At 35.7% G+C, this 22,528-nt stretch overlaps 1 pseudogene; it reads right to left on the bottom strand.

The window, feature by feature from the left end:
* Positions 1 to 6,465: 6,465 nt before the first annotated feature.
* LOC105038622 (polyadenylate-binding protein 8-like) lies at positions 6,466 to 17,312 on the bottom strand (annotated as a pseudogene).
* Between the last annotated feature and the right edge of the window lie 5,216 nt (positions 17,313 to 22,528).

Genomic DNA, 22,528 nt, shown 5'->3' with positions numbered 1-22,528 from the left:
TTATAATATATTTTTCTGACATAATTTTGAAATGATGCATAAATTGGATGAATGGTATTTTGTTATGAAAATATCTTATTTGAAATGTTATGATGAAGCATGATTGAACATATTGATTCCATGATGCATTATATTGATTGATTTCGATACTACATGATTATATGTTTTATTATCAAAATTAGAATATGAAACATGATTTATGAAGAATTCTGATATAAGAATAATATGAATTGACAACCTGACTATGTAAAGGACCCTGCCAATGGGGCATATACGTTGGCAATTGATTTATCCTGAGAGTTTACGTATTTAAATTAATATTATTTTGAAAGGTGGAACCACTTCGAGAAGCTCTCTAATGAGAGTAGTCCTACTGCTTTCGATAGTAGGAGTTTGAGGCTGGGCTACCATCGGACCGACTTTAGTCCGCTCATCTACTCCAATGATGGTTAGAGCAACTCAATGATTAGATTCTAGACCCTAGGCCCAGCCTGAAATTCGAAAAATTTTTTGATCGGACTCAAGAAGGGGTGTGACTTAGTCCAGTCTGATCCATTTTCAGTTCTATTTATAATGCTGCTCGGTACTTTAGAATCTCTAGGATGGGATTTATCTGGATGCTATGTTGGTGTGCTCGCATGGTCTAGTCATCTGGCATGCTTCAAATCCGCATGCATGGGACGGCATCCCGATCATTTCTCTTTGCAATGATGCTCTTTATTTAGAAACCCACTAATTTAAAAATTTTTAAAATATTGCATTGTATATAACCATAGATCTGTCTTTTGATTAATGTACATATTCTACGATATCCATACATTTATATATTTTTATATGATTGAAAAAATTATATACATTGATCAATTGATTATCTAGAATGGATCTCGCTTGCAATGAGTAGTGCTCCTCGCTTGCGATAAACTTCTGGACCTCTGACTTCCTGTGCTTCACCTCCAGTGAAGCACTCCTGTGCCTCTCCTTGTGAAGCTTCTGCTCTAGCTCGGAGACTCTTCTTCGAAGCCCCACCTTTTTTTTTTGGACTTCTCTTCCAAATCCAAACACCTCTCAGCGACGACCTCCACCTAGGCATCCAAGCTCTTATATCTCGCATCTGGAGTGCCATCTCCGCCACTCTGATCATTCTTCCAATCTCGATCTTTAGGGATTTCTCTCGCGAACTCAGAATCGTCGCGACCTTCTGGTATCATTTTATTTCCTGTATTGTCTTGAATCATTTTAAATATTTGTCTTGCATCATTTTAAATCTTGCATTGCCATCCATAATTATATAATTAATCTATGAAATTTATTTATTTTTATTTTCAGATATTATAGATCATATTTTTCAGAGGTCGGAGCCATCATAGTCGAGGAGAGAGCTCTTATACAGTCAGTTCACATGGTTCTGCGCCATACATACCACACAATAAATTCTAATACTTTAGATATTCTCTTTTATATTATTTTATCATTTATTATCTAATATAACATTCTTTATGATATTTTGATACTCTCAGATTCGGATGATATGGGGTCACTAGTGACTCCACAGTCATACGGAGCAGCACTCGACTCTTAGAGTCAGTGGTATGGTAGAGGACCCATCCGGTTTCGGCACCTCTGACTTGATCGGAGGATAGAAAGCTCGTTCACATTCAGAGCTGCTCATAAGTATTATATGTTCACTAAATATGTTTAAAATTTAATCATTTAGAATCTAATATTTATTACTCAAAATTAATTTTGTAGTATATTTAGAGAGCCTGGGATGTCTCATGTGGTTATTGGGATCATTCGACAATTGATGTCAGGACCGGTGAATAAGTTATCCAGTTGACCATCAGGGGCTCGTGATACAGGTTGGGAGATATTCTTAATAAGTCAAAGGTATTTAATTTTTAAATTCGCAGTAGGTTTGTATTCTATTTACTAATATACGCTTGCTTCTACTTGCAGGAGTACTACCAATTCGAGACTCTTCAGGATGAGGAAGCTGGTTGTCGGATCTTTGAAGAGGTGGCCACACGTAGGCTTTGGGATGGACTGTACAGCCTTGGGCAGTTCGCCATAGAACACTCCAGTTTCGAATCACCATCAGACTGAAAGTCTTAAATAGATCACTGGATGTGGACGAACATGTGGGAGGCCCTCTGTGACTAGTGGAGCACTTAAGAGTACTCTAGTAGGCAGCAGAGGGCACAGCAGAATCGGACTGCCCAGCAGGTTTCGATCAAGCACACCGACGGCTCCATTGGCGCATATATTGTGGCCGATAGATTGATAAAATTTCTATACTTAAATTAATTTCATACAGAATTGATCATATGTATGTTTTAATTAATTTAATTTAATTATTTATTTATTATAGATATGACAATTGGGTCATGCATCAGGACAGTTGCAGATATGGGAGGCCATATATCAGTCTAGGAGGATTGATGATTACTTAGATCCTAGATCTCGATCGATCACAGTAAAAATTTAAAATATTATTTATTAAATTTTTATATATACTGATATGTATGGACTAATGAATTTTTAAACTGTATAGGTGGATTATGCGTAGTATCTCATATTGATACGGTGAGAACCTATCCTCTCAGCCCCTTCTTGACCTTAAGGGATGGCTCAGGACCACTGGAGCCAGATAATAGGATTTGACCGTAGCTTCAACCTTCCAGCAGCTCGATACTCTTCGACGTTCTCCTCTCAAGTTTCGACAACCCAAACATGGGGTGATGCACATATAGAGGAGGTCGTGCAGAGACTTTGGAGCTAGTGACCTCAAAGCTTCCGAAACGTCATCTGTGATACAGTCGTTGAGATTCTCCGAGACCTGCATCTATGCGATCAGTTGGACTCATTGTCACAACCATCACAGCAAATAAGTCTATTAATATTTTTTTTATTTATTTTAAATTTTTATATTTAAAAGCTTCACATGTTTAGGCTTGAGTCTGAGAAGAAGACTTAGAGGATAAAAATTCAATCTAATTATCCAATCGATGGGTTGGAGGTGTCTATAGCTCTACATCATCAAATAAAATATGTAGAAATAATCTGTTCGAAAATCAGAGTAGTATATCAAAATATATACCTCTGTATCGACATATACACTTTCGTATCAAAATTTATTAATAATATATATTTTTTTTGTTACAGGATGTTGGCACATTTGACTCTCATGCACTAGTTACTGAAGAGGACGTACAGGAGTAGAAGGAGAATGAGGAGAATGATGAGGAGGATCTCACATGATTTTTTTTTATATGTATGTAATTTTACTACTTGTAAAGTAGTATAAAATTATAAAATTTATATTTTAAATATAATATAATTAATTTGATATTTATAATTATGATAAATAATTATTATTTTATTTATAAAATATTTTAAAAAATATAATTGCTTATTACTGTGATTAAAATAGATTTAAACAAATTAATTATAAATTAAAAAAATAAAAAATTATTAACGACAGCATTAGCGACACTAATTACGTTGGTAAAGACTATTACCGACAGTATTAGCATCAGAAATACCATCGCTAATAGTTTTTTAAATTTTAATTAAAAAAATTAAAATAAAAAAGTATTAACGACGACTTTATTGTCGCTAATACCATCGCTAATTACATGTATTAGCGATAGACTTATTGCCATTGCTAATAATAGTAATTAGCTTCGATGAGCTTTTAGCGATGGGAGTCCATCGCTAATATTATTAGCGATGGATATTGGGTTATTAGCAACGGTAATTAGCCATCACTAATAACATATTTTCTTGTAGTGTGTACAAGATCCGATATTATATAGATAGTAAAAACTGTCAGTCGGTATATGACAAATACTGACAATGATCATTGGATAGTGGTGAAGTAGATCCTTAGGTATTTAAAGGGTACTTCTAACTATTCACTTTGTTATGAGCCTACAGGTTTGGAGTGTGTTGGCTTTATTGATATAAATTTTGCTGGAAATAGAGACAGGAGGCATTCTACCATGGGATATGTTTTCTCTATGACAGAGGATGCCGTAAACTAGGAGTCAAAGTTACAGTTAGTTATAGCTTTATCCACAATAGAGATGGAGTACATTGCAGCTATGCATGCTTGCAAATAAGCTATATAGCTTAGGCAATTACATGGAGAGTTCAAGATGAAATCGAATGTTTTGGAGTTGCATTATTACCATTAAAGTACTTTACACTTAGCGAGGAATCCAACTTTTCCCTCTCGTACAAAACGTACATTGATGTTCATTTTCACTTTATACGTGACATAATAGAGGATGGTCAGATGTCATTGCTGAAAATCTATATAGATGTGAATCCAATGGATATATTGACTAAGCCCGTGACTTGAGAGAAGTTTAATGAGAGTAAGACTTCTTTCAGACTTGAAGCTACATGATGGGTAACATTTGCAAGATCTTCGAAGATCTTTTGTTGATGGCTTGTGTTTTCAAGTGGGAGATGTATTAGTTGATGAAGTCACCTCCCACTCAAATATTAAAAAAAGCGATGAAAATGAACCCAAACAAGTGGAAATGAGATAAGGATAGAAATATTGATAGTTTAAACTAATAAAAATAATAATTTTAGTCTTTGTCAAACTCAACAAGAGCTACACGCATACCGATTGCCTCCTTTTCTTGTATGAAAAATGTCTAAGCGATAGTTCTGATTCTCTATGGATTCTTTTTCTCGTATTGTCTAGATTTGGATGGTTATTTCTTTAATGTGTATGTATGTATTTATGTATGTGAAAATATATAGTGTTTATATCTTTTGATGTTTATTTAACAAAATAGGAACTTAGAATTATAGATACTAGTTAACAAATAAATTAATGAAATAGCCATGAGTTTGAAAATTATATAATTTATTTGTTAGGTTCATTTAAGATGTTTTGAGATACTTAGATTGGTTTTTTAATCTTGATGTTTTGAGACACTTAGATTGATGTTTATCATATATTTATATTTAAAATATATATGATATTTTGCTTAGAATGGCCATATAATCACGATAACTTTACAGTCTAAAGTATCCATAAACATTTAAGGACACTTTGCTTTGCGCGTCTCTCCAAAAGTTTAAAAGTACTTCATCGGAAATGCTTAAAATCATGAGCCCCTAAATAACACTAAAAAGTGTCTTAAGCGTCGAATTTTTTTTTTGCTTGCATTAGCAAAACACTTCATGAGTATCGCATTCAGTCATGTTGTGGCATCCAGCCATGTCATGTTGTCTTATTTTGTCCAATCATCCAAAAGTACTGACACCTTGGGTTAGCTACAAAAATGAAGCATCCTAGTTCATTGATAAAAGTTAAAATATAATTACATTAGAGAACATGGAGTTCAATCCGGCTTGAAATTGCAGGTAGCAGTAGAATTTTTGAAGTTTTTAGAAATAAAATTTTTAAAAATCAAAAATTATTTATTATTTAATTATTATATTATATAATATTATTAATATATAATTTATAATCTAATCTAATAACAAATTATATTATATTATTATTAAATATTATTAATATAATATAATAATAGTATAATAGATATATTATACGTTTATGATATAAGTATTATTATATTCTAAAATATCATGATATTGTATAATATTTAATCATATAATGTAATAGAATATTGTAATATAATATAATATATATATATTATATTATTATTATAATTATAATATAATATATAATGTAATATAATATGATGAATTATAATTAATTCTAATAATAAATTATAATATTAACACATTAATATTGTTACAATATAATAATATTATAATAGATTATATTACATACTTATACTTTATTATAATATTAATTTATTATTATATTATGTTACATTCATAATATAATATTTTGTAATATAAATAATATATTATAATAATATTTATAGTATAATTTGGAGTGCGTCGGTCCAAATCTTATAAAGAGAAAATAAAAAACCTCAGCCCCTTGATTTTTGTTTAAACAAGTCTAATACAGTGATTTTTAGTTGGGCTGGCCCTATCGAATGAACCCTACACGCTTTTATAGGCCCACACAGCCGAACAAACCCTTTATTCTAAATGCCGTTTCTGGTTCTCTACAGGCTATATGCTTGAACGCATCAACAAGAAATCTGTCAGCCTCTCATATATCATACCGAAGCTCACGCAGTTCATGAGGACAGAGATATCAACTGATGTAGAGGAATAAACAAGGAGACCAAACGGCAAATAAAAACTCTTGTGAAGAGGTCCAAATCTCAAAGAACAAGTCATCAAATCTCAGTGAGCAAGTTATGACTCCTAGGAATAGGAACAAGACAAGGTGAATGAAAGAATAACTAAATTCTGAACCTACATTATAGCAAGCGAGTTTTGCCATCCAAACCAGAACCACTCAAAATTATCACTACAAATTAAGACAGTCCCCAAAGCAAATTGAATAATAACTGCATAGCCTCAAGTTACAAGGCCATCATTTAGAGACAGTGCAGCAAACTGATCGGTAGGTGCGTTGGGCTGCTGCTGCTGCTGCTACTGCTGAGCAACATTCCTCAGTACCTCCATGGCTTCAGCAACTTTTGCTTTCAGAGCCTCAGGAAACTCCAATAAATGCAGGACCTCAGTCTGGTCCATCTCCAGAAGCATCCCTGTCACTTTAGCAGCATAATCATGTTCCAATTGCTCCACCGGGAGGTACAGACTTTCGCCAAGCATCTAACAAGGCAGAATAATTAATCGGTCAATCACTTTGCCAAAGGATATTGGGCATAACAATCTAGTGAGGCCACATGCAAAGTGAACTTCAAAGAAAATATTCTAACAGCATATCATTGTCAGTATTTTTTAAAAAAATGTCCAATCTATTTAACTAACTCTCTCATATTTATCTTTAACTAATATTATTTCTTCCAGTTCCTATCCCAATAAACACACTTGGATTATCGATAGTTTCAAATCTTCCATTCTTCAAAAGTGAACCTGCATGTCTCATCTTCAGCATGTCTCACTATACAACTTCTAAAAAATAATGTCAGTGATAACGGAAAAGAGAAAATAACTAGATGTACTTCATAGTTGTAGCACACTTGTGATCACCTCTCCTAAGGTTTTTAAAATCGTTAATCTCAGCCATCTTAGTGGATGGCTGAGACTGAGCTGAGATGGAGATGACCGAGATCTCAGCTTAACTTGGTTGAGAAGGTTGGGTTACAAACGGAAACCTCCAACATATCCCAATATTGTCAGAAATTTCAGCAATATTCTTCAGGGATTCTGATAGTATAGGCTCTTGTTCTAGTTGAATCCCAAAAAAAAAAAATCTCTCTTTTTCTGAAAAGGTCAACATGACACCTGAAACTTCATGTGACGGACAACTAGCTTCAACCATCATCTGCACCTATTCTTACATCAGATTTTTTCAGTTAAATGACTACCGCATCTCTTGTCAAAGCTTCTAATCATCCTCCATTAACACCCACTTGTATCCAACATTGATACACTCAAGAATGACCAGGTTTGCAAATTCAGGATCCTCATTTTCTTTTCAATCAATAAAAAAAGCACAACAGGAATCAAAATGGTGAGAATTTCTATAATTTCAGTTGATATCTGGGATCAAGTACTCGAAACCATTCCACTCATAAGTTCCATGAAACCACTTCATTTGAATTGGGGATTTAGTTGTTTCCCATCTTCTCTCAGAGAAAAATTCGCTTCTATGGTACCAATCTACATCTGATGGGAGTCATGGTCCATGCAATAAAGTAGAATATATTGAGGGAGACATGGTTGTACCTTTCATGAATTTCATTCAACTGCCAAGTCTTATCTCAAAGCAATATGGCTTTGTTCCAATGACAGAGAAGGCAAGAACCTTCATGTGAAAATTAAAGTAGTCAAAATAATACTAATTATTTAAACTTAGGGGGTGGAGGCAACATTAAAGGGCAAAGGAAGCAACCTAATCAACATGCTTGGAGTGTAGGAAATGAGAGAGAGGCTGCAGAACAGAATCACAGAGGCAGACAGGAAGGATGAGTTTTGTAGGTAAACAAAACAAGTTAGGGCATTATTTCATTTGGCAAGGAAAAGGTTAACAGATCACTCTCTTAAGTGGATATCTGAGACTATATTATCCTCTAAAATAGATTTTGAAACCTGTTTTTTTTTTTTTTTTTTTACAAAAAAGTGGAACTGATATGGGTTAAGATCAATAAAAAAGGGACTATAACATCAAAATAAGGTTTTAAATATCGGTGGGATGGCCGGAAGTCCCACCATCCCTAGCGTTGGAGCACCATCCCGAGTGTCAAAATGGGACTCGTCGAGAAATCGACATGAACTAAGCAAGACATCCATCATCCAGAGTGTCAGAACACAGGGCATCCAGTTCCACAGAAAAACCAGGGTGCCTGTCCCATGGTATCTAAAATATTGGTCAAAATCCTTATTTTTAAAATCAGATAATGATATCTCAGTCAATTATGGTGAACCTACTTAAATTTGCAAATGACTAATTAGGAAATCAATGCTGATATGCTGACATCATATCAGTCATATATCAGTATATAGCAAGAAAGATAATGAGAGCCAAGATATTGGTTTTATTGTATCAGTGAGTACCTGATACCAATGCAAACCAGTATCTTCCAAAATATGGTCAAAACTAAAAAGGAGTGCAACATGGACAGAAGGATAGCCAATTAGTCATCTTACTAGTAATTAATCAAAAATACCAGTCTACCCTACAATGGTGGTGCTAACGTCTCAGGCATCTATGTGTCAATATAGGATGGATAGATATCTAGTACATCTTGATATATTTATATTTGTCTGAAGAAAATCTAGCATTGAGTTTTGCAGGGACAGGGTCCAGTCTCTGTATGAGAGCACATGCATGCGTCAAAAAGATTTCATGGTGTACCAACAAAGTACATAGCGCAGAAGGTACTAAGATTGAAAGAGACATACCATCCTTTGCTGATCAGGAGTTGCATTTGCAAGGGCTGAAGTCAATGCTCCCATTGGAATAGGTTGCGTCATGCCAGAAGCTCGCACTGGCAATCCTCCTGTGTCATAAGGAGAAAGCATTCCACCACCAGCACCAGGCTTAGAACATCAGGCATGTTGCGCCCAGGAAGGTACCGGTGGGCACGTCCCCTTGCAAGCATCTGCAATAAAGACACAACAAAACCAACATAGCAACAATAATTTATCATCTCTATCAGGCATAACAGATGGCTTTGAAATCATGGTAAGCATACCTATAACATGAAAAGCAGTTTCATTTATATATAAGAAACAAGACAATGAAAAAAATGAAACTATTCTACACTCATAAAAAATATATATCATAATTTCTCTGCTGCATGTACTACAAAAAAGCTTTCAAAAAGAGTTATGATGAAAGAAGAATGATCTATCCTGCCAACCAAATTCTCCCAATAACATAGTGCTGTAAAAGAAGTGCAAAGCAGGCATTTAAAAAAATGGACACAGATTTCTAACTTGATAATAAAAGATGTAGGAATATACATGGATGCTGCCAAGTGCACTGCCTCAAGCATTATCGTGATGGTCAACCCTATAAATAGAAAGCACAATGACATGTTCTTCCTAGAGTACATATGTGATAACCCAGCCAGCCCAAACGAAAAAAAAAAAAAAAAAGAAAACAGAGGAGAAGAATTCCCGAAGGGAGTCTTCTTCCTCCGTTCACCGGCTCCTAATCGGAGTCGGAAACAAGTTCCCTCCGGCCCTATTTAAGGAGGAGATCCCTCCTCTCTCCTTTCCACCGAAAATCTTAAGCTCAAACGGCGGCAATCCCGGAAAAATCCCGCGGAAGACCTCCTTGTGCCGTCCAATTTCTCGCCGGAAAAGCTTCGCCGGCGACGGAGGTAAGCCTCCTCCCCTTCCTCTCTTTCCCTCTTCCTTCCCGTGCCGATGTGCATGCTCGCCGGCAACTGGAGTCGTCAGATTTTGTTACGGAAGAACCTCTATATTTTGCTCATTTTTCTTTGATTTCCGTCGCCGGTGGTTACCGCCGACCACCGGTTTGGCCCTCTTCTTATCAGCGAGTCACCCCTCCTGTCGACGGCCGTCCCACGTCGGCTGCGCCGCCGGTCGGCCATCCCAACGAGGGGACTCAAGGTCCCTGTTTCAGCCCAAAACAAGTCCACGGGAAGAAGAAAAGAAAAAGAAGAAGAAGAAGGAAAAGAAAAAGAAAAAGAAAAGAAGAAGAAGGAAAAGAAAAGAAAAAGAAAAGAAAAAGAAAAAAAAGAAAAGAAAAAGAAAAGAAAAAAAAAAAGAAAGAAGAAAATAAAATAATAATAATATAATAATATAATAAATAGGATTTTCTCTCCTCTCTCTTCCGTGAAGAAAAAGAAAAAAAAAAAAGAAAAGAAGAAAGAAAAAAAAATAAATTAAATTAATAAATAATGATATAAATAATAAAATGTGAGAAAGAGAGTTTCTCTCTCTTCCCTCTCTCTCTTCAGCCTGAACTAGTATTTTCTCTCTCTAGAATTGGACTTTCTCTCTCTACTTTCTCTCTCTAAAATCCTCTCTCTAGATTATTTCTCTCTCCTAAGATTTTTAGAATTTTGAGAAGAATGATGATGAATTTAAATGATTCTCGTAATGGATTTTTGATCTGTGATCGTCAGACGATACACCGACATCCACTTTGATCAGATCAGGTATTTTTAGATTTTATTTTTCATGATCTTATTGAATTATCCACATGATAATTTTAGCATGATTTGATCTGATCGATCAGAATTTATTGAATCATATTGTCTGAAGAATTCAAGATGAGTTTTCTCTCTCTAAATTTTCTCTCTCTAGAATTTTCTCTCTCTAAAATATTCTCTCTCTTGATTGATTCTCTCTCTAAAAAAAAGGTTAGTGAATGAAGAAATTTTTTTAATAAGTCTGATCTAATTTTAATGAAGAACCCTGATCTATGATTGTCAGACAACGTACTGGCACCCACCTTAATCAGACCATGAATCTTTAGATTTGATTATCCATGATTTCGATCTAGCCATGATTTGATTTGATCATGTTGGTTTCACCAATTGAGATATTGGACCAATCGTAATGTTGGATTGTGTCACCTGATCAATTTGAATTGTACCTCATGAATTCTCTCTCCTCTGATTTTCTCTCTCCACTTGATTTTATGAAATCGATGAAGAAATCTCGATCCTATCACTTCGAATCCGATTTGATCTGATAGTCAAACTTTGGATCGTTTAGATCCTAATTAGATTTTGATTAGATGAAATTAGATGATCGGATCAAATCTAAACTGTTGAAATATGGTATTCGTATTCTTTCTAATTATTGAAATTGATTCTGTATAGGATTGTGGATGTTTGATCATGGGATATCGCGATATGATCTACGAACAGAATTTTTGGAAGAAAATTTATAGAATTATGTGGATTTATTAGAATACGTTTGAGGTAAGTAATGTTTCATTTTTTCTAGATTTATCGGTAAATTATAATGTATTCTTCTGACATGATTTGTGAAACGATGTATGAATTGGATGAATGGTATTTTGTTATGAAAATATCTTATTTGAAAAGTTATGATGAAGCATGATTGAACATATTGATTTCATGATGCATTATATTGATTGATTTCGATACTACATGATTATATGTTTTATTATCGAAATTAGAATATGAAACATGATTTATGAAGAATTATGATATAAGAAACAATAAGAATTGACAACCTGACTATGTAAAGGACCCTACCAATGGGGGCATATACGTTGGCAATTGATTGTCCTGAAGGTTTATGTCGCCAGCGAGACCAGCGACATGTCGCTAGAGAGACCAGCGACAAACCGCCAGAGAGACCAGCGGTTCCAAAGGACATGGCTGCCAGATGATTCGCAGCCTACCACAAGCAGATACGTGGTATTATGACCCTGCCACAGGGAAAATGTGGTCATAGCTCATGGTTGACGAAAAAAAATTGAAGAACAAAAGAAATTGAAATTTAGAAAGAAACTTGAATTTTTGAAAAAGAAATGAATTTGGCATGAATTATGTTGCATAATTGAAATTGATTTCAAATTGATGAACTCTGTATACTTATTTTCTATAAATAATGATTTACTTAAATGCCTGATGAAATCTATTGAAAAGTGATCATTGCTTACTGGGCTGTCTAGCTCATTACCTCCTATTTTATTATTTTTACAGATGTTGAGGAATTAAGATGATACAAGATATGAATGGAAGAGTGATCAGAAGCAGAATCTTCATACTTTTATTTTGGGTTGAAAGGCTTATTGAATTTGATGCAAAGCCTTTGAATTGTTGTTGAATTTATTGAGATATTAAAGAATAAAAATTTAGGTCGTTATATTTTAGATTTAAATTGTTGACTAATTATTCTGCTGTTGTTTTAGGATAGTATGATAAGATGCCTTGCATGCTTATGGGAAGAGTTTTCTATCAGTATGCGGCGGTTGCCATGATCCTCGATTCAAAATCTCGGATCGGGGGCGTGACAACATATATTCATGAGTGGATTCTTGCCAACATAATCCAATCAAAATTGTTCACTAAAGCTACCCAATTACCTAAACTGTTGCTTAAACATGATCACAACCAACTGCTCTGAACAACATTATCCACCAATCCCTTCAATCCATGAAAGATCTCTGACCCTTGGATACAGTTGTGAGTCTATCATGCAAATCTAATGGCATTTAATCATAGTTCTACCTAACAAATGGTGGTGGCGGTAATGACAGAGGCAAACTATGCCAAAACATTGAGGAGAAAAAAAATAAAAGACCACACCTGTTGCTGGATTACTGGCATGGGCTGCTGCGCTTGTTGCACAGGCCCTGCTCCAGCACGTCTACTCCCTGGTCGTTGGGCCTGTTGACCTTGTTGCACAAGTGGCACATAGAAATTTGGCACAGGAGCACCACCAGGCCTCATCCCATGTACAAGCTGTTGCTGGAAGCCAAATGCAGGCTGTAATGGAAATGGCATCAGTCAAGCAAAAATTTATGAATTTCGTTAAGACTTTTCAGTAAAATAATCAAAATAAATGACAAGGTCAAGTCTCAGTAGTTAGTATTAAATGAAACAAACCTAACAAAGGCCAGGCTTCTACTCTTGACCCTAAAACAGCATGACTTGATTAGACTGAAATGGGACCTTAGATAACATCTCGTTTTATCATTTTCCCCACTTTTTCCTGCCAACGTGATGTCCACAGGTAACTTGGGACTCTATACATTGTTAATGCTCCACAAATACCCTTAAATAGCATTTCTTCAATCCATTAATTGCATAGCAGATATAAACATAAGTGTTTCCATGCTTATGCAAATCAGTGCCAAAAGAAAATACCATTCTATAATGGTAAAAATCACTCACAGCAACATTAGTGCTCCATTTCCTCACAATTTCTTTAACAAGCATATATATTGAATGTTTTTGAAGCATATCCATGCCAACAAATTCTTTCATAGAGCCAATATATAAAATAAGAGAGAAAAAAACACACTTTAATGCATTAATAATTAGCAGGTATGTTTATTCTTATAGTTGTCGAAGCACAAAATTTATAAATGTAATGGAAATGAAACTAAAATAGAAGTATTGTGTCTCGCTGTTCTTGTAAATGAATGTTGAGGAAATATACACATCAAACATGCATCCTCACTTTTGAAAAATAATATTCAATTTCATAAATGCTGTAACATATTTGTTTGATTGTTAACAAACACATGGACCGAGATAGGAGATCCTTCTCCTGTAAAAGTGCATACTAGCTTAACAAGATTTTGTTTCCATGCACTAAAAGAAGCATAGTTTAGAACTTGATTAGGGTTTCTTTCATAAGTCACATCCTTCATGAAAAGATTCCTGACTGCTACTACCTATTTGTCTCCCACAAGCAAACCAAGTTTATGATGATTAAAGAATATGCTGAAAAACTCTTGATATCAGATATGCAGTTGAGTCCACAACGAATTAAACTGGCAGTACCATTACCCTGAAATTTGTCAATCCATTTATCAAGCTAATGCCACAGCCTCCCCCTCAAAATCTCACTTTTGCTTCTATGTTATCATCCAGAGCAGACTGATTTAAGACCTCAACTTTAGTGCAATAACAGAACTGATATGACGATTTTAACTCAGTTACAGAAAACACAACTGTTATATGCATTTTTTATACCTCTTCACAATTTTTTCATCCCTTTGGATTTCAAGAAGCATATTCACAAGACATAAACTTTGGTTGCATCGAAATCTGCAAGCACTGTGAGCTACAAAGAAATTAAAAAAATAAAATCTATTGACATATACGTTGCCTATTAGGGATGGCAAATTGGTAATTGTAGCCGACCCATTGAGTACCCGACCTGATCTAATTCGAATGGCGTGGGTTTTACCCAACCAGATTAAACTCCGGGTTGGATATGGGTTCTAGATAAAATACTTATAGTGGATTCGGATCGGATATAGATAATCGTATGCCCACTCCAAACTTGACCTAATATAACCTTAATCTAAATTACTCCTTTCAAAATTATAATTATTTTATAATGTTTGCAAGATGAATTCCTTATCTGACCTAAACCAACCTATCTTATCTACCTACCCGTACCACTACTTGACCAATCCGAGGTAGGTACAGGGGGGATATGGGTATGGGGTTCTTAATTGCAGGGTGGACATGAGTATTGGCCGACCCAACCCGGTGCCATCCTTACCTATTGAGTTAAATGTCATAATTTTATGAGTGCCAATCAATTGATAATCAACAAACAATAATTAAAATAATATATTACCAATGTTTGCCTTATCGCCCCATACCATCCAACAAGAGGCATATCGTACCATACCGGTGCCGTACGTACACCATATCGACACTGTCATACCATACTATACTGCATACCGATAATATAATAGGATGCTATTGATATGCGGTCCGATACTGAGATAGCGAACCTTATATATTACTTCCTAAAATAATGTCAAACAAGATTAAACATTTTGTTAAGATTGAGCCTTTGATAAGCTGAAATCCCATCGCTTATTAATAAGCTAATGCAAACACCTTGCTGAGTTGTTTAAGCTCATAAAATCCGTAATTGCACTATAGGCCTGTTTGGTTGCAGATAGTGGATCATGCAACAATACACATTAGTACAATGAGGTCAAATCCAATGTTTCAACATAGTTTGACATCCAGCACGTAGTTACAAATTAAAATACATATTCGGGGCCGAATGCACTCTACAGCCAATGTAACTGCATATCAAATCTTACTGTAGTTAGATGGGTGAGATTTGTCACTTCAAAGCAATAAGAATAAATTCATTAATAGTAGCAATGCATGAGCAAATATGATAGTATCATTAGTAATAATATAACACTGTCAACACTTCAGCAATATTTCAATGTTGGTATTTTCATTATATAGGCACAGACCTATAATATATATCATAAATTATAAAGTTATCTTGCTGTGGTCAGAACAACTCTGTACCTTGGTCCTAACAGTAAATGACAATTTTACCCTCAAGTGTTTGCATGGGGTAGCTTCACTTTCTAGGTTTCTTTTTGTTATTTACTCTGTGGCATTAATGCACCTTCATGGGATTTACCCTCAATTTCCCTCCACCCTGCGGTGCTAGTTTGAGTCCCGTACGAAACAATATGAGGACATACCGAACTATACCGCAGACCGATCAATCTAGGATTCAGTACCGATCCAGCGAGCCTTGCACTGGGCCATTACCAACTAAGTTGTGTGTTGGCCAATATAGATCTAAATTGGCCCCTATCAACTGGTGTTAGTTTAAGATGCGGAAATACATGCAGCCACAAGTCATTTTTTTCCTTCCAATATGGCACGTGCTTTGGTGCCCATTGGCCTACATGCTTCATGGCAACAACACTTAAATCTTGATTCAAACCAGCTACATATTATGCCAATAATTTAATGTAAAGTTAAAATTTTCTGACAAATGAAACAAATCATGAGATGAATGATATACTAATGAACCACAATATTATAAGATATCATTATACAAATTTTATAATTATATATTACTGTATTTAGTGTAGTACCAAAAAATAATAGAATAATGTGCATTATAATAACAAATTATTTATTATATTAATATAATAGTTATACTATTATATTATAAGAGTTCCATACTTTAGGCATATTGTATACCTTGACTACTATATTCTTTCAAGGATCTAATAGTATGATTTAAGATGATGCTACTAATACACTTGATAAAATGTGATGATATTTTTTATCATACATGATATTAGTATATAACTGTAAGCTATCATATATCATGCAACTATCACATTTACATTACATCGCTTAATTACATCTAGCCAAACAGTTGCTTTCCATTGGCTGTAAGTGTATGCACAGTCAACCAAACATCTGATATAGTAGCAAAATACTGAAATATTATAATTAAATGTAGTATAATTAAATGTAGCTTCATCTACACAGCATTCCCAAGCACGGTCTACCGAAAATCAACCACATGTGGTTTCACCCAGTCATGAATAGAAATAAAAAAAAATAGAAACTACTTTCAACCGAAGTAGTCCGGCTACCAAATCATACACTTTTATATTTTGTTTCCATAAGATACCCCCCTGTATTATGAAGATCCAACAGGCTGTCATCTTATATTAAAACAGGAAGAATAAAGGCCAGTTTACACACTCGATTCTGGTCATGACACAGTAACCTAAATCACTAATCCTGATACCTTGTGATGACTTTAGCTAAACCATAAAATCCAATGCAGATTAGGAATGGTGAGGGTATATACATAGCCTAACTTGCAATGACATATCTTATGTATTTTACATGCCAGTTCATACACTTGCCATGTTGCTGATCATGCGACAGGCCATTGGAACATATAAGAGTACCTAATTTAGGTTTCTTTTTATAAGTTCAATCTCAAGCTTCATCTGCTACTAGGATCTCAACGGCAATGGCAATGGGAAATGCAAAACCTCTATTACATGCTATAAAAATTGGAAAGCTTCCATTATTTGCTAATTACAATTTGTTACCGCTAGACTGACGATAATGTTAAAAGGGAACTTACAATTAAATAAAATATATCTGAATAACTGTAGTTACCTGTGGAGGAATAAGGGCAGGAGGAGCTTGACCATAAAATAGTTGTTGTCCAAGACCAGGGGCACCGGGTGGATACATAGGAACACGAGGACCAACGGCAGGTACCATTGCTACAGATCGCATTTGTGAAAATTGTACCTGAATTTAATAATGACAAACTATCAGCAAGAAAGGCTACCACAAAAAATGAGATTAATTTGTGATGCTATAAAATGGATAGAATAAAGAGTTTCAATTCATCAACATATTCCTATTACTATAGCAATATTGACCCAAACAAAACAAAATATAAACCAAATGTGTAGTAACTATGAAGTACTAAATATTTTCAGGGTAAGATGAAAGCACAAGCACGATTGATTCAGACCAGCACTATGACAAAAGAGTGAACATATACTTTGTCCAAAACACTACAAAAACTGCAACAAAAGGAAACCAGCTGATCTCGAGGAGTGGGGGATGGTGGGAACAAAAGGCTCCTCATAAATATTAACTTATACTAACTTCGGTTGAAAATTGCCAAAAATACAAAAATGAAGAACTTATATGACATAACATACTTTAAAAGGTTGAGTAATAATTTTTCATGGCTTCTTGGTTTTTATTCCTAGTATTTCATTTTTTGAAAATTTTCTTGAGTTTATTGAGAAACTCTGTAACTTGGAGCAAAACTTTGACACCTGCCACAATTGAGCAAACTGGACCTTCACAAAGCTAGACAAAAATGAAAGTGCAAGCAACATTTCAAACCTTGCTTTTACTAGAGTTGATCTACTTGTTAGTAGTCTTCCTTGAAATAGGGTCCACAAACACTCATGACTTTGCTTCTAGTCATGTCCTTAAGTATAATTCTCAGATTTCTGTCAAACAGTACATAATCAACCAGCAAAAGCCAATAAATATTGTTGATGCACCTTAACAGAAAATCCCCTTCATCATTTGATAGAATTTCATATGTTTCTCTATCAACTGATATTTAAAAGTAACATCTCAAAAACTGTGCAAATTTTATACTTTGATTATTCAAAAATATCTATAGTTGTTTTAATACAATTCATGATCATTCTACTTATACATAAACTTGCCAACATTTTTTAGAACTCCCAAAGTCTTTCCCAAATTAAAGATATTTTTCCTTGCCAAATCAACTGCCACTCCTTCCTGACTTCAATGATGAGGAAATTTACATCATCCAAATATATTATGTGTATAATAGAAAAACTTTGTCAAATGGTACACACAAAAGAAAGCCAACAAGGCTCTTGCTAAGAATAGTCAAACAGATGTGTCAGAGTACTCCCTTAGAGTTACTAAAATACATCTCCTGTTACTCGGAAAATTTTCATCAAGAGATCTTTTCCTGCTTGCATAGAAACATATCTGAATATCATTTAGAAAAAACATCGTTCAATCATTCTAATTGCTAATATTTACTATTTGAATTATATATATATATATATATATATATATATATATATATATATATATATATATGAGCACAAAAACTATAAAATAGCATAATGCTTTCATGCAAGGTTCACAAATATACATTGGAAGCCCTTTCACATTCCTTAGTATCACTTTGGACCTCTCACATTAATTTGATATTTCTTGACTTGCAACAGAGAATTGTCCAGACTTACTTTATCTGAGTGATTAATTACCATCCTGTCCTTTGAGAAAGTTAGCTTTTCAATTTGACACCATTTTCTTAAGAGCACAAAGGAGTATAGACTGGATTACCTTCTAGATTCCTCTAATTCCTCAACATTAATGGGTTCCAATTCCGGAATGCTATACCTAGTGCTAGGGATCTTGGCAGGGACTTGAAAGGTTCTGCAATGTTACCTATTCTATGGATTAACTTGCAAAGAAGAATTGTCCAAACCTAGTCATTAAACCTTTTGAGAAGTCAGCTTTTTGATTTGACACCATTTTCTAGAGAATAAATTTGGTTGCCTTCCAACTGACATGCCTTCCCCTCAATCAACTCAGCATTAATGGGTTCCAGTCCTCGAATGCTATACCTGGAGCCAAAAAATACGGCAGATCCTCAAAATATTTTGCAAGTCTGAGTATTCTCATCAAATGCACTTGTTAATATACCATTCTCCTGATGGTCTTCCGCATAAGAACTTTGGGCGAATAGACCCCCTTTGCCAACTAGTCATCTACCAAATCTTCCGTATCGAACAGGACCTGGACCCTACTCAAAGTTCTCCTCTTTCGCGATAAGATTAATGCTATCAACTTTCATCACCTTCTTTCTTCCTCTTGAGACATATTACGATCATGAGCCAAAACAGACAATACCTCACATATGTAAAAACGAAAGTATAAGCCAACCATCTGAACCATTCGATCCTTTGACTCATGACCACAATATTGACGCCGTCTGTGGGAATGCCTCCCATCCACACATACTCCCTCTTGACTGGAGGACTGTGTTGTGGTGTAGAGAGGATTTCTTTAGTCCCACATCGATTATGAGTCAAGAGAAAATATGACTTATATGGATTGGAACCTTCTCTCCCAACATGAGACGTTTTTTAAAGAACAAAACCGTGAAGCACTAAATGATCAGAATCCATTGAAGCCTAAAGATGGTCATGAGTCAAAATGGATAATACCTCACGTATGCGGAGATGGAGGCATAAACCAACCATCTGAACCATTCGACCACTTAACCCATGACCACAGCAAGACACAAGATGAGGATCTCTAAATTTAATTGATCCTATATCACACATTGTAATCTCCTTACCATCTTGGCTATCTACAACTCTCTTCTCAAGCACATTGCGATAAGACCAATGATTGTGACCAATAAGACCACATTCATAGCACACTAAAGGCAACTTTCATACCTAGACCTAGAGCAAGGGGTTTACCCAGATCGACTTCAACATAAGCTCAAGCATAATAGCGCCGCATAATTTCATTTATCTCAAATGGTCCACTTGCTCCTACTGCCATAGTAAGCAAAGTCTTTTATCCAATATTTCAATGGGAGATCTGAAATCTGGGCCAGATAGAAGCTAAATCAAACTTTCTCCATCTCCAACATTGGGATGCTATTTTTGTAAAGAGAGAATCTAATCCCATACAAAGTCCCTCCGACCAGATATTTAGCATGTCTGAGTCCATCATGAATTTAAAAGGCATGGGGCCCATTCATTAGATTTTAGCTATGAATCTCGTATGTTTCTTCTGAATGAATGCCAAATGCTTTTAACTACATTCATATGAATCTTGCTCCCAAAAATTTGCCTAGAGGAGCAAACTTCCACTATTCTCTGAGTCTAGAATGCTCCTATTCACCAATGATTAACCTCTTAAATCAAAGCTCCTTCGATGTTGAAATAGTTCCATCAGATAGTGGTGCCACATTTTCAGGTTGCCTCCTAAATGCATTTGCCACAACTGTTGGGCCTTATATGGTGCTCCCAAGGCTCAGGAGACAAGGCTAAGGCCAAAGTCCAAAGTCCATAAGGTGATCATAGGATTTTCAGGGCTAGTTTGAGCCCTAGGATGAAAAACTATCAGCCTTTCGGATCTTGAGATTCAGAGATTTTGGGCCTTGAGGGGCTAACTTATATTTGGACTAGGATTGAGTCCAAAATTATGAGATTGGGTCAAATCATGGATGTACATGAGCTTGGGTGAGCGCAATCTTATATTGAGTTAGCCAGAGGAGTTTTTTTGGATTGGGTCACATTGATCTTGTATATAAAGATATATTGTATTCTGACTCAATGAATCGAAGGAATACTAAATCATTTTCTCCCTAACCTTCTCTCTCTTCCTCTCTCTCTCTGATCTTCTCCACATTCTAACAACAAGAAACCCTAGGATTTCTTGACTGCCAATCCCAAAAAGGAAAGAAAGGAGGCGCTAAGGTTTCTAGCGCCCTCCTTATGCACACCCCCCTTTTTGTGCGCCCCCTCTTGGCTGCCCAAGAGAAGTTCTACGCCTCATCTTTTATTTTTTGGAGGCTTCATCAAGGATACTTACAGGTCCCAAAAGGTGGGTTTCAGATCTGATGGAGAAGGAGTTTAAATCGCAGAAAGAAATTCTGCCGATAGGATTTATAAGGCTGCTGAAATTCTAAAGGCTGTTTTTGTTTTACTTGGTTGCTGGCCTTCAAAGACCTCCACGATCAGATCCTTGCTTTTTCCTGACGTCCACAATCTGAGGAAGTTGCTCCAACAATTGGTACCAGAGCACGGGTTGTGTGGAGAAAGGAGCCTCCAGAAGTTGAAAATCTTCAAAGGCTGAAATTTCAGCAAAGACCCTATCAATGTATTTCTCAAATCTCTTGGAGTTTTGTTGTGTTTTTTGTTTGGATCCAGCTATGGGAAGCAACATGAAGGTTGATTTTGAGAAGTTTGATGGAAAAAAAAATTTCATATGGAAAGTTCGGGTAGAAGATCTTTTGGTTCAAGCAGATCTAGATCAGGCATTAAAGGAGAAGCCTAAAGGGATGACAGATCGTCAGTGGATGTCTCTGGAGAAGAAGGCTTGTTCTGTGATTAGAGGATGTTTGGTAGATGCGGTGCTCTATTCGGTATTAGAGAAGAGGATCCCGAAAGATTTGTGGTTGAGTTGCACACCATATATATGAAAAAAATATGTGCAACAAACTGATGTTGAAGAAGAGACTGTACAGCCTTCAGATGTAGGAAGGTAGAGATGTCTTGGGTCACATCCAGAAATTCGATCAGGTGTACAATAAGTTGCTGAACATCGAGGTGAAGATGGAGGAGGAAGATAAATCATTACGACTGCTATGCTCGCTGCCCTCTTTCCTATGATCCATTGGTGATGATGCTGCTCTACAGCAAGGAGATCCTAAAGTATGAAGACATGGTCTCGGTGCTGTGGTCCAATGAACAGCGAGAGAAGTTGACCAAGGAAGATGCTCCCCAAGAGGGTTTGGCCGTAGGGGAGAGATCAGAAAGAGGAAGAAAAACAGGCAAGTCAAGGGGACAGTCAAAGTCTCGAAAAAGCAGGAGCAAAAAGGAAGTCAGGTGCTACAAGTGCAACGAGATCAGACACTTCAAACGAGATTGTCCACAGTGGAAGAACAAGAAGGGAGATAAAGAAAGATCTGATGCATTGAGTACGGTGGTTGATAGTGAGGTAGAGGATGACCTCTTGGTGGTATCAGATGGTCATAGGCAAAATACAGATGTATGGACCCTGGATTCAGCCTGTTCGCATCACTACATCTCAAATCGATCTTGGTTTGCTACATACACCAAGACGGATGCAAGGAGCATGACACTTGAAGATGATCACCCGTGTCAAGTTGCTGGTATTGGGAGCATTCGGATGAG

This window comes from Elaeis guineensis, chromosome 8 (genome assembly GCF_000442705.2).
Source record: "Elaeis guineensis isolate ETL-2024a chromosome 8, EG11, whole genome shotgun sequence".
In the NCBI taxonomy this organism is placed as follows: Eukaryota; Viridiplantae; Streptophyta; class Magnoliopsida; order Arecales; family Arecaceae; genus Elaeis; species Elaeis guineensis.
The sequence above is the reverse complement of the archived record's forward strand: the minus strand, read 5'-3'. Positions and strand labels throughout refer to the sequence as shown.